At 45.4% G+C, this 10,874-nt stretch overlaps 1 non-coding gene across 1 annotated transcript; it reads right to left on the bottom strand.

Moving 5' to 3' along the window:
- Window positions 1–382: 382 nt before the first annotated feature.
- Window positions 383–455, bottom strand: TRNAR-ACG. Its single transcript has one exon. It is a non-coding gene; the product is annotated as a tRNA-Arg (tRNA).
- Between the last annotated feature and the right edge of the window lie 10,419 nt (window positions 456–10,874).

Here is a 10,874-nt window from a genome sequence, read left to right as displayed (position 1 = left end):
GCAGCAAAAAAACTTCAAGGTGAGAACCATTTTTCTGACCAAAAATGGTAGAAAACAATCCGACTCCGCTTCAATAAGTAGCAAAGATTAACAATGGTGTTTATATTTTAGTTTCAGGCCGTTTATAATATGATTAATATCTACGGCAGTGAGGTCTTGGAGGCAGCAAAAAAACTTCAAGGTGAGAACCATTTTTCTGACCAAAATGGTAGAAAACAATCCGACTCCGCTTCAATAAGTAGCAAAGATTAACAATGGTGTTTATATTTTAGTTTCAGGCCGTTTATAATATGATTAATATCTACGGCAGTGAGGTCTTGGAGGCAGCAAAAAAACTTCAAGGTGAGAACCATTTTTCTGACCAAAATGGTAGAAAACAATCCGACTCCGCTGGGGATCGAACCCAGAATCTCTGGTTTCGTAGACCAGCGCCTTATCCATTGGGCCACTGAGTCCTTGACGGATTTGGTCAAATGTTAAGCTTACTGGATAGAGAGCAGTGACCGAGTCATTATGCGCATTAGTGAGAGCATCTGTGTGATCACTTGGCAACCATGACCACTCAGGCGGTTCTCCACCAATGCGACCATCGTCAGCTTGGCTGTCCTCGGTGAGGCCCATGAAGGCATCGTCTTTCTCCCCAATGAAGATGAAAAAAATGTCGCTCTCTCTTGGATGAATTATTTCTTTCTTCACAGCAGTTTGGATATCATCCACACGAGGACCCTTGGCCAATGATTGAAGAAAACCGTGATATGATGTTGTAGTTGAGAAAAGAGAAAAAGAAAACAAGCAAACACACATGCATACATTTCCAGTCCTTAAAACTGAAGCCAGCCTAAAAGTAGCACATGGACTTTGATAACTATTTAAACCCAAGAGCAAATTCAAATGACCTATTCGCATAATATCAGTACGAAATAAGGTACCTTTTACCATCCTCACTATGCGTCAAACTCCTTATTGGAAAATTTGTTTTACCATTTACAAAAAAAACTCACAGCAAGTAACTATATCGCACTGAAGCAACTGAATGAAGCTAGTAGTATGCAGTGGCGAGCACATGAATGCATTGCCCCATCTGGCCGCAAGACACGGGCTGGAAAAAATGCATATAGTACAATATGAGAATGGAGTAAGCTAGTGACACATTCTTGAAATAGAAATAGGTATATATATAACTAAAAATATATAAAAGGGCAGCCCGGTGCACATAGCTCCCGCTTGCGCAGGGTCTGAAGGACTAAAAATATAACTAAAAATAGGTATATATAACTAAAAATATATATCAACCTAAAATGGCAGGACCGTGTTATGCAAAAAATGGAATTGATGGCAAATACACCATCCACATCACAGTTGTCAGTCATAACCTACTGACACAAGCACAAGGATGACAAACTTAATTTAAATCAATCATGCACAAAGTTCACTATGCTGATGGTAAGTTTGAGTATATTTTTAGACAGAAAAACTGAATAAATGTAGCAAACTTTAGACAGAAAAACTGAATATCCAGGGCAGCTTCTTCCCTGCAATAAATGTAGCAAACTTTAGACAGAAAAACTGAATATAAACTCCAACTCAAACTCAAAATTAACATGTTCGAATCCAGCATCTGCACTGAAGAACAAAGAAAGTATTCTGGTGAAAAAAAGAACAAAAAAAGCACCACTGGACTGAGTGTTGCTCCCGGGACAATGTGCGTTAGTAGGGAATATCTGGCAGCTACTGCATTTTGCCTTGGCGGCTGCGAAGAAGTGCAGAAACTAGAACTCAAACATGACATTGGTGCTTCTGTCTGTTGTTGTTACCAAGTACTCCCTCTCTCCGGAAATACTTGTCCGAGAAATGGATGTATCTAGATGTATTTTAGTTCTAAATACATATATTTGTGTCTATTTCTACGACAAGTATTTCCGGACGGAGGGAGTAGTCGTTTCTGAGCATGGACAACGTGTGCTGCCTCCCACCGCCCCTCCTGTCCCTCTATCCCCGTAAGTTGTCGGCTGCTGTCAGCGCCGCCGCCCGGGTTCTCTGATCCAACGAAAGCCGCGCGGGGAGGCGTGGAAGGAGGCGACGAAAGCCGAGCCGAGAAGCGCCGGAGGCCGCGGATGCTGCCACGCCGGGGACAGGGGCAGCTAGGGTTTTCCGCACACAGGGATAGAACAGCGAAGCTGCGGTGGATTTTGGAAGGAGAGTCGGATGGAGTCTGAATGGCTTTGTGGCTGCACGAATCGGCGGCAGAGGCGGATGGGGCTGGGTGCCTGGGTGGCGGCGGCGGCACCGACGGCGCAAGACAAACGCGATGGGGGAGACGGAGAGAGACGGGCGAGCGAGAGGCGCTTGTGCATCATGGCCGGCGGGTCCTGCGTCGCATTTTCCCCTCCCTCCATGTAGCTTATCTCGTCGGCTTCTCCCACAATCGCCAATGACACCGGTCTGTCATCGTCGCTCAGCCACTCCGCCATCATCAGAGGACAGCTCCAGCTGGGAGGCTACACCGCGGCGGCGGCGCAGTCCACGACATAGTGTAGTGCGTGTGGTGTCCCTGTTGGGTGTGCGCACAACACCTACCACACGCTCCACCGCCACTGCCCGTCGACTGCTGTTGCCGGCTGCCATTGCCGCCACCCCACCATCTGCCGCCGTGGCCGCCACCCCATCGTTGAAAGCGAGGGCCACCGCCCGCTCCGCCGCCGCGGCCCGAAGGCGGGAGGTGGCCGTCGTGGCCGCCACCCCACAGTCAGCCACCGTGGCCATCACCCTCTCCGCCGCCATGGCCCAAAGGCGGGAGGTGGTGGTCGTGGCCGCCACCCCATCGTCGGCCGCCGTGGCCGCCAGCACACCGTCGATCGCCGGGGTCATCACCCGCTCCGCAACCGCCGCTCGAAGGCGGGAGGCAGTGGTGGAGGCCCACACGTGCGTCAGCGACCTTGCGTGTTACACCAAGTTCCTGCGGGAGGAGGAGGAGCGCCTTGTCGAGCACGCGGAGAGCCTTACCGCCGCCGCGTCCGCATCACACGTCGCTGCATAGGGGAGGAATCAGGAGACCTACGAGGAGAACCACCTCTTCGGGAGGGGTCGTCTGGAGCGGCAGAGGGCGTTCAAGGTGAGCATCGTTGAAGGTGCAGCAGCGGCAGGCATCGTATTGTAGTTGTCCAGCTCGTCGGTAGGCTCCTCCTCCTTTTCCTTTTACTGAGCGCGCTTGGTAGAGGAGAGGCTGCCGGAAGTAGTACAAAGCCCCTCCGTAGTAGTAGTATTTAGGGGCTATTTTGTTCAAATCATCTGACTATGGATATGCTGAAACTGTACAACGTACTTAAAATTAGCTAGTATATATAGTTGAACTAGCTATTTCAATACATGGTTGGCAATAATTGGTGAAAAGTTTGGCCGGTTCAGCTGTCGAGTTGAACTGTTTGTATAAAGAATGACTGCTTAATCTATGAATGAAATATATGCTTAATTACTGAATTTTAGTTGCAAAAATTAGATAGTGCTAGTAATATTCAGCTGCATATTTTGACAAATCACAGTGTTACAAGGTTTTCAAATGACAATGTTACTAGATCAACAAATGTCAATCTTTCCAGTTTGACAAATGGCAATATACCCAATATGACAGATGCAAATATTACCAAATTGTCTGTACGTGGTTGCACACGGGTCATCCAATACAACTATTTGCGTTGAAGGGATGTGCAAGTCCTGCTCGGTACATTTTCTCTTGGCTTAGTGTCGAAGTCTGGCTTTGCATACCGTATTCAATCTGAACCATTTGCGTTGAAGAGACGCACAAATCCTGCACTGTGAATTTTCCCTCGACTTAAGGGGGAAGATCATAGCTCTCACTTTGCATTAGGGTGTTCTATCTAAAATGTTTGCGACCAAGAGCTGCACAAATCTTGCTCGGCACATTTTCCCTGGGCTTCCTGAGGAAGCTGACGGTTTGCATACATGTGTTCTAACTAAAACATTTGCAATGAGTGTTTTATATTTAAAAATCATTGAGTTTTTTTTAAATAAAATCGTTTGATAAGTCTGTACATTAAGAGAGAAAAACGCAAGTTCGTTCAAACCATATCTTTCATTCAGTCACACTGCAAATTTATATTCATATGATCGAGATACAATTTTAAACCCAAAAAAAATCTGGCAACGGCGGAGGCGGCGTGCCGCGCTGGCGTTGTCGTTGTCGTCCTTCGGGACGCCGTTGTTGGAGTCTTCAAGGCAGCACAGAATGTTCTTCACTTGGAAATCAAACATCATGTCGTCGCGCGATCAACGGGCGGGGCGCGAGAGGTCGACAACTGGCGGCGCTGCGAGGTAGCGGTCGACGGCGGCTTCCCATGCCGCTGATGGGGGCGCGCGCACGGGCACGAGCGTGGCGGGTGCAGGCAAACGCACGGGGACCGGCGCCGCGTTGGGTGGAGGGGCGCGCACGGGCACATGCACGGATGCTGGCGCTGTCATGTACACGAGCTCGCGCGGGTCCGTGGAGACCTCACTGACGCCCGCGGCTTCCAGCTCTACGATAGTGCTCGGCGACCAGCCCGTCAATGCTACGGGGATGGTCGCTGGCATGGGCGCGGAGATGGGAGCTGGAACGGGCGTGTGGGCAGCAACCGCCGTGGCCAGCTCTTTCAGGGCCATGTCCATGGGGCCCAATTCCTCCTTATTTTCTATCTCCTCAGGCTCGAAGTCAACTTAACCAAACTTGAAGACTACTGGCAGATGATCCTTCTGCGCCATGGCGTTGGTGGAGGTCTGCGGGAGGGAGGGGAATGAGAAGAGAATAGTAAGGCCGCCCGTATTAAACAGTGGCTCACGTGCCATTAATGGAGAGGATGCGAGCAAGGCGGGCGGTCATGGAAGTCAAAGGGCTCGCTTCCCAGTGAGCCTGCGTAGCAGGTAGCTCGCACGCTTCCTGGTGAGCCTACGCATTGGAGGACAACTTGCATGCCTCTCGGTCAGCCTGCACATCGGACTGCGCTCGTACGCCCCTCGTTCAGTCAAGCAGTTGTCCGCACGGCACCTCCTATAGCCATTAAAACCAAGACACCTGGTGTCGTGCGAATGGTTAACAGAACGCACACGATTTAAATTATATAAATGTTTGAGATATTAAAGTGACAGTTATTTTTTCAAAATGCCTTTGTTGGTTGTTATTCGAGTGCGCCTTTTCTCAAATTGGACATGAAAAATACCACAGCATGTCGGGTGCCATTCCATGTTAGCATGCCAAGTTTCATGCATTTCAGACGAGTTTTGGATTACTAGAATTTAAAAACAAAGTATCTCAACATTTTGCCGACAATCAACGGTGCCCTGGTATTTGAAATTCGTTCCCATTTCTTGCATGAGATCTAAGCATGCATGCAAGGACACACATTTCATATGTCAACCCATTTTTCTACACTAGAGCATGTGCACGTAGTTCAAATTTTAATATGCACATAAAATGTCTAGAAAATCCAGTTAATGTATAAAAATGTTCAAGCGAACCCCGAAAAATCCCAAAAATTGATACAACACTCCTGTCGTTCTATATTGACACTAGAAAAATTTTGAAAGCAAGAAGAGGCAACGAATATTGTTTCATCCTTAAGGTTGGCACGTTCCCTACCGAAACCATCTGACTTGTTGCGAGAAGGTCTGGTTTGCGAGAACCTTATACCCAAACCTACCCCATATGGGACAATTTTTTTACCACAACATGTCGATGACACTCCATGATAGCATGTCAAGTTTCATGAACTTCAGATGAGTTTTAGATTTACTAGAATTTAAAAACCATGTATCCCAATGTTTGCGACCGAGCGATGATGGCAAGGTGTTTGACATTCATTCTCATTTCTTGCATGGGACCTAAGCATGTAGTCAAGGACAAAGATTTGATTTTTTTCAAACAATTTACATGCACTGGAGCATGTGCCTGTAGTTCAAATTTGAATTATGCACATAAATGCATAGAAAACTCAGTTAATGTATAAAAATATCCAAACGAATCCCAAAAAAATCCTAAAATTAACACAACACTCATGTTGTTCTATGTTGACACTAGAAAAAAATAGAAATCAAGAAGAGGCAATGGATATCATTTTGTCCAGAAAGGTGAAACGTTCCCCAACCATGAGGCTTGTTGTGAGAACCTCTGGTTTGTGAGAATCTTATACCCCAACCTGCCCCAAATGGGACAATATTTTTACCACGACATGTTGATGCCGTTCCATGCTAGCATTTCAAGTTTCGTAAATTTCAGACGCGTTTTCGATTGACTAGAATTTAAAAACTATGTATTTCAATGTTAGCGACTGAGCGACGGTGGCAAGGTGTTTGACATTCATTCTCATTTCTTGCATGGGACTTAAGCATGCAACCAAGGACACAAATTTCAATTTTGAACCCATTTATATGCACTGGAGCATGTGCATGTAGTTCAAATTTGAATTATGCACATAAATGCATAGAAAACTCAGTTAATGTATAAAAATGTCCAAGCAAACCCCAAAAATCCTAAAAATTGACACAACACTCCTGTTGTTCTATGTTGACACGAGAAAAATTTTGAAAGTAAGAAGAGGCAACAGATATCGTTTCGTCCCCCAAGATGGCACGTTCTCTACTGAAACCATCAGGCTTGTTGTGAGAGAAGCTCTGGTTTGCGAGAAGCTTATACCCAAACCTGCCCCAAATGGGACAATATTTTACCACGGCATGTCGATGCCGTTGCATGATATCATGTCAAGTTTCATGAATTTCAGACGAGTTTTCGATTTACTAGAATTTTAAAACCATGTATCTCAATGTTAGCGGCCGAGCGATAGTGTCAAGGTGTTTGACATTCATTCTCATTTCTTGCATGTGACCTAAGCTTGCAACCAAGGACACACATTTGATTTTGCAACCCGTTTTTATGGACTGGAGCATGTGCATGTAGTTACTCAGTTAACATATAAAAATGTCCAAACGATCCCCAAAAAATTCCAAAATTTAACACGACACTCCTGTTGTTTTATGTTGACATCAGGAAAAAACTGAAAGCAAGAAGAGGCAACGAATATCGTATTGTCCACAAAGGTGACACATTTCCCTAACGAAACCATGAGGCTTCTTGTAAGAAGCTCTTGTTTGTGAGAAGCTTATACCATAATCTGCCCTAAATGGGACAATATTTTTTTACCCCAGCATGTTGATGCCATTCCATGATAGCATGCCAAGGTTCATGAATTTCAGATGGGTTTTGAATTTACTAGAATTACAAAAGCAAGTACCTCAACGTTTGCCAGAGAGCCACGGTGTCGTCGTGTACAAAATTCATCCCCATTTCCTGCATGGGACATAAGCATAAACCCATGGACACATATATTACAACCCATGTCGGTGCACCGGATCATGTGCATATAGTTTAATTTTGAATTGTGTACCTGAAATGTCTAGAAAACCAATTTAATGTATAAAATGTCCAAACGAACCCTGAATAATTTTAAATTTTTTCACGACACACATATAGTTGCATGTTCACTGTAGATAAAAGTTCTATCAATTCAAACATCCTCCGTTGCCGCTGTGACCCCATTATGTAATTCAAATCAAGATGAAAAATCAATTAGAGCACACACAGTTTATTATCACCAACCGTGTGAGATGTAGTACAAAATATCTTGAAGCACCATCGGTGTATAGTACGCCTATGGCTTACGCGAGAAGGTGCATCGGCTACAGTCCACAACCAGCGTGTCAAGCACACTAGCTCGCTCCCCAAATATCATTTCACTGTTCAATCGTCGCCGGTGAAAGATGGGGACATGGACCCGTGTCGTGAGGGCAACTTCGACGGCCCACTCTGGTGAGAGCGGGGCCACAGCCGCCATGCGCCTGCTAACAAGGTGCATGAGCGCGGCCGCAATCTGCGACCGGGCGGCCAAGGCAGCCCAAACGGCCGTTGTTGCTTCTCAGGAGGCGGCAGCAACATCTGCCTCGGGGATAGAACTGGCAAGAGCGGCACAACAGCTGTCTGTTCTATAGCGGCGGCCTTAGCCCTGATGGAGTCCGCCCACGCCCAGCTCGTGGCGGTCACTGCACAAATCGAACGAAGCTTCTCCGACAATGGTCAGCAACCCACGGCCGAAGAGTTGGCAATCGCCGAGAGCATTCGAGCAACCGTCCGTTCCTCCACCGCATACCTTGCCACGACGTAGCCCATCCAAGCCCAGATCGCGGCCGCCCACGCCCAGGTCATGGCGGCCTTTTCCAAAGATGGCGGATGTGTATGGCAAGATGCTTGTCGAGTATGGTGTGATGGATGCTATGTAGCCCCTTCCCCAGGAGACCGTCGGGCGTGAGCTAGACATGGAGGAGGCGGCGGAGATCGACAAGCACCAGCCGTAGTAGTTGCTACATCTTGAGCTTGCGTTGGTTTTCCTTGAAGAGGAAAGGGTGATGGAGCAAAGTAGCGTAAGTAGTTCCCTCAGTTTTTGAGAACTAAGGTATCAATCCAATAGGAGGCTCCTCAGAAGTCCCACGCACCTACACAAACAAACAAGAACCTCGCAACCAACGCAATAAAGGGGTTGCCAATCCCTTCACGGCCACTTGCGAAAGTGAGATCTGATAGAGATGATATGATAAGATAAATATTTTTGGTATTTTTATAATATAGATTGGAAAGTAAAAGATGCAAATAAAAATAGATGGTAAACTTAGATGATAAAAGGTAGGCCGGGGGGCCATAGGTTTCACTAGTGGCTTCTCTCAAGATAGCATAAGTATTACGGTGGGTGAACAAATTACTGTCGAGCAATTGATAGAAAAACGCGTAGTTATGAGATTATCTAGGAAAGATCATGTATATAGGCATCACATCCGTGACAAGTAGATCGACTCCTGCCTGCATCTACTACTATTACTCCACACATCGCCTGACTCCTGCCTGCATCTAGAGTATTAAGTTCATAAAGAACAGAGTAATGCATTAAGAAAGATGACATGATGTTGAGGGATAAACTCATGCAATATGATATAAACCCCATCTTTTTATCCTCGATGGCAACAATACAATACGTGCCTTGCTGCCCCTGCTATCACTGGGAAAGGACACCGCAAGATTGAACTCAAAGTTAAGCACTTTTCCCATTGCAAGAAAGATCAATCTAGTAGGCCAAACTAAACTGATAATTCGAAGAGACTTGCAAAGATAACTTAATCACACATAAAAGAGTTCAGAGGAGATTCAAATATTTCTCATAGATAAACTTGATCATAAACTGACAATTCATCGGATCTCGACAAACACACCGCAAAAAGGGTTACATCAAATAGATCTTCAAGAAGATCAAGGAGAACTTTATTGAGATTCAAAGAGAGAGAAGAAGCCATCTAGCTAATAACTATGGACCCGAAGGTCTGTGGTAAACTACTCACAACTCATCTGAAGGGCCTTGGAGATGATGTAGAGGCCCTCCATGGTCGATTTCCCCTCCGGCGGAGCGCCGACGAAGGCTCCAAGATGGGATCTCGTAGATACAGAAGGTTGCGGTGGTGGAATTAGGTTTTCGTGGTGCCCCTGGATATTTTCGGGGTACGTGGGTGTATATAGGAGGAAGAAGTAGGTCGGTGGACGCTCGAGGGGACCACAAGGGGGGGCCCAGCCCTAGGGGGCGCGTCGGGCACCCTCATGGCCGCCTCCTCTATTGCTTGACGTGCACTTCAAGTCCCTTGGATTGCGTTTGTTCCATAAAGATCGCTCCCGAAGGTTTCATCCCGTTTGGACTCCGTTTGATATTCATTTTCTTTGAAACACTGAAATAGGAAAAAAAACTAGAATTCGGGTTGGGCCTCCTGTTAGTAGGTTAGTCCCAAAAATGATATAAAAGTATAAAGTAAAGCCCATAAACATCCAAAACGGGTAATATAATATCATGGAACAGTCAAAAATTATAGATACGTTGGAGACGTATCAAGCATCCCCAAGCTTAATTCCTGCTCGTCCTCGAGTAGGTAAATGAGAAAAACAGAATTTTGATGTGGAATGCTACCTAGCATAATTCTCAATGTAATTTTCTTTATTGTGGCATGAATGTTCAGATCCAAATGATTCAAAATAAAATTTCATATTGACATAAGAAATATAATACTTCAAGCATACTAACTAAGCAATCATGTCTTCTCAAAATATCATGGCATTAGAAGGTTCATCCCTACAAAATCATATAGTTAGGCCATGTTTCATTTTCATCACAAAAAATACTCCCATCAAGAACAACCCGGTTTCAGCCAAGCAATTGGTTCATACTTTTTAACGCGCTTCAGCTTTTTTCAACTCTCACACAATACATGAGCGTGAGCCATGGATATAGCACTATGGGTGGAATAGAATATGATGATGGAGGTTTTGTGGAGAAGACAAAAAAAGGAGAAAGTATCACATTGACGAGGCTAATCAACGGGATATGGAGATGCCCATCAATTGATGTCAACATGAGGAGTAGGGATTGCTATGCAACGGATGCACTAGAGCTATAAAATGTATGAAAGCTCAACAAAAGAAACTAAGTGGGTGCGCATCCAACTTGCTTGCTCACGAAGACCTAGAGCATTTTGAGGAAGCCCATCGTTGGAATATACAAGCCAAGTTCTATAATGAAAAATTCCCACTAGTATATGAAAGTGACAACATATGAGACTCTCTATATGAAGAACATGGTGCTACTTTGAAGCACAAGTGTGGAAAAAGATAGTAGCATTGCCCCCCTTTTTTGGGCCTTTTTTTATTTGGCCTTTCTCTTTTTTGGCCTTTCTTTTTTTATTTGGTCTTTCTCTTTTTTTAGGGACAATGCTCTAATAATGATGATCATCACACTTCTATTTAT

The sequence above is a fragment of the Triticum dicoccoides genome, chromosome 3B, assembly GCF_002162155.2.
Source record: "Triticum dicoccoides isolate Atlit2015 ecotype Zavitan chromosome 3B, WEW_v2.0, whole genome shotgun sequence".
Classification (NCBI taxonomy): domain Eukaryota; kingdom Viridiplantae; phylum Streptophyta; class Magnoliopsida; order Poales; family Poaceae; genus Triticum; species Triticum dicoccoides.
The sequence above is the reverse complement of the archived record's forward strand: the minus strand, read 5'-3'. Positions and strand labels throughout refer to the sequence as shown.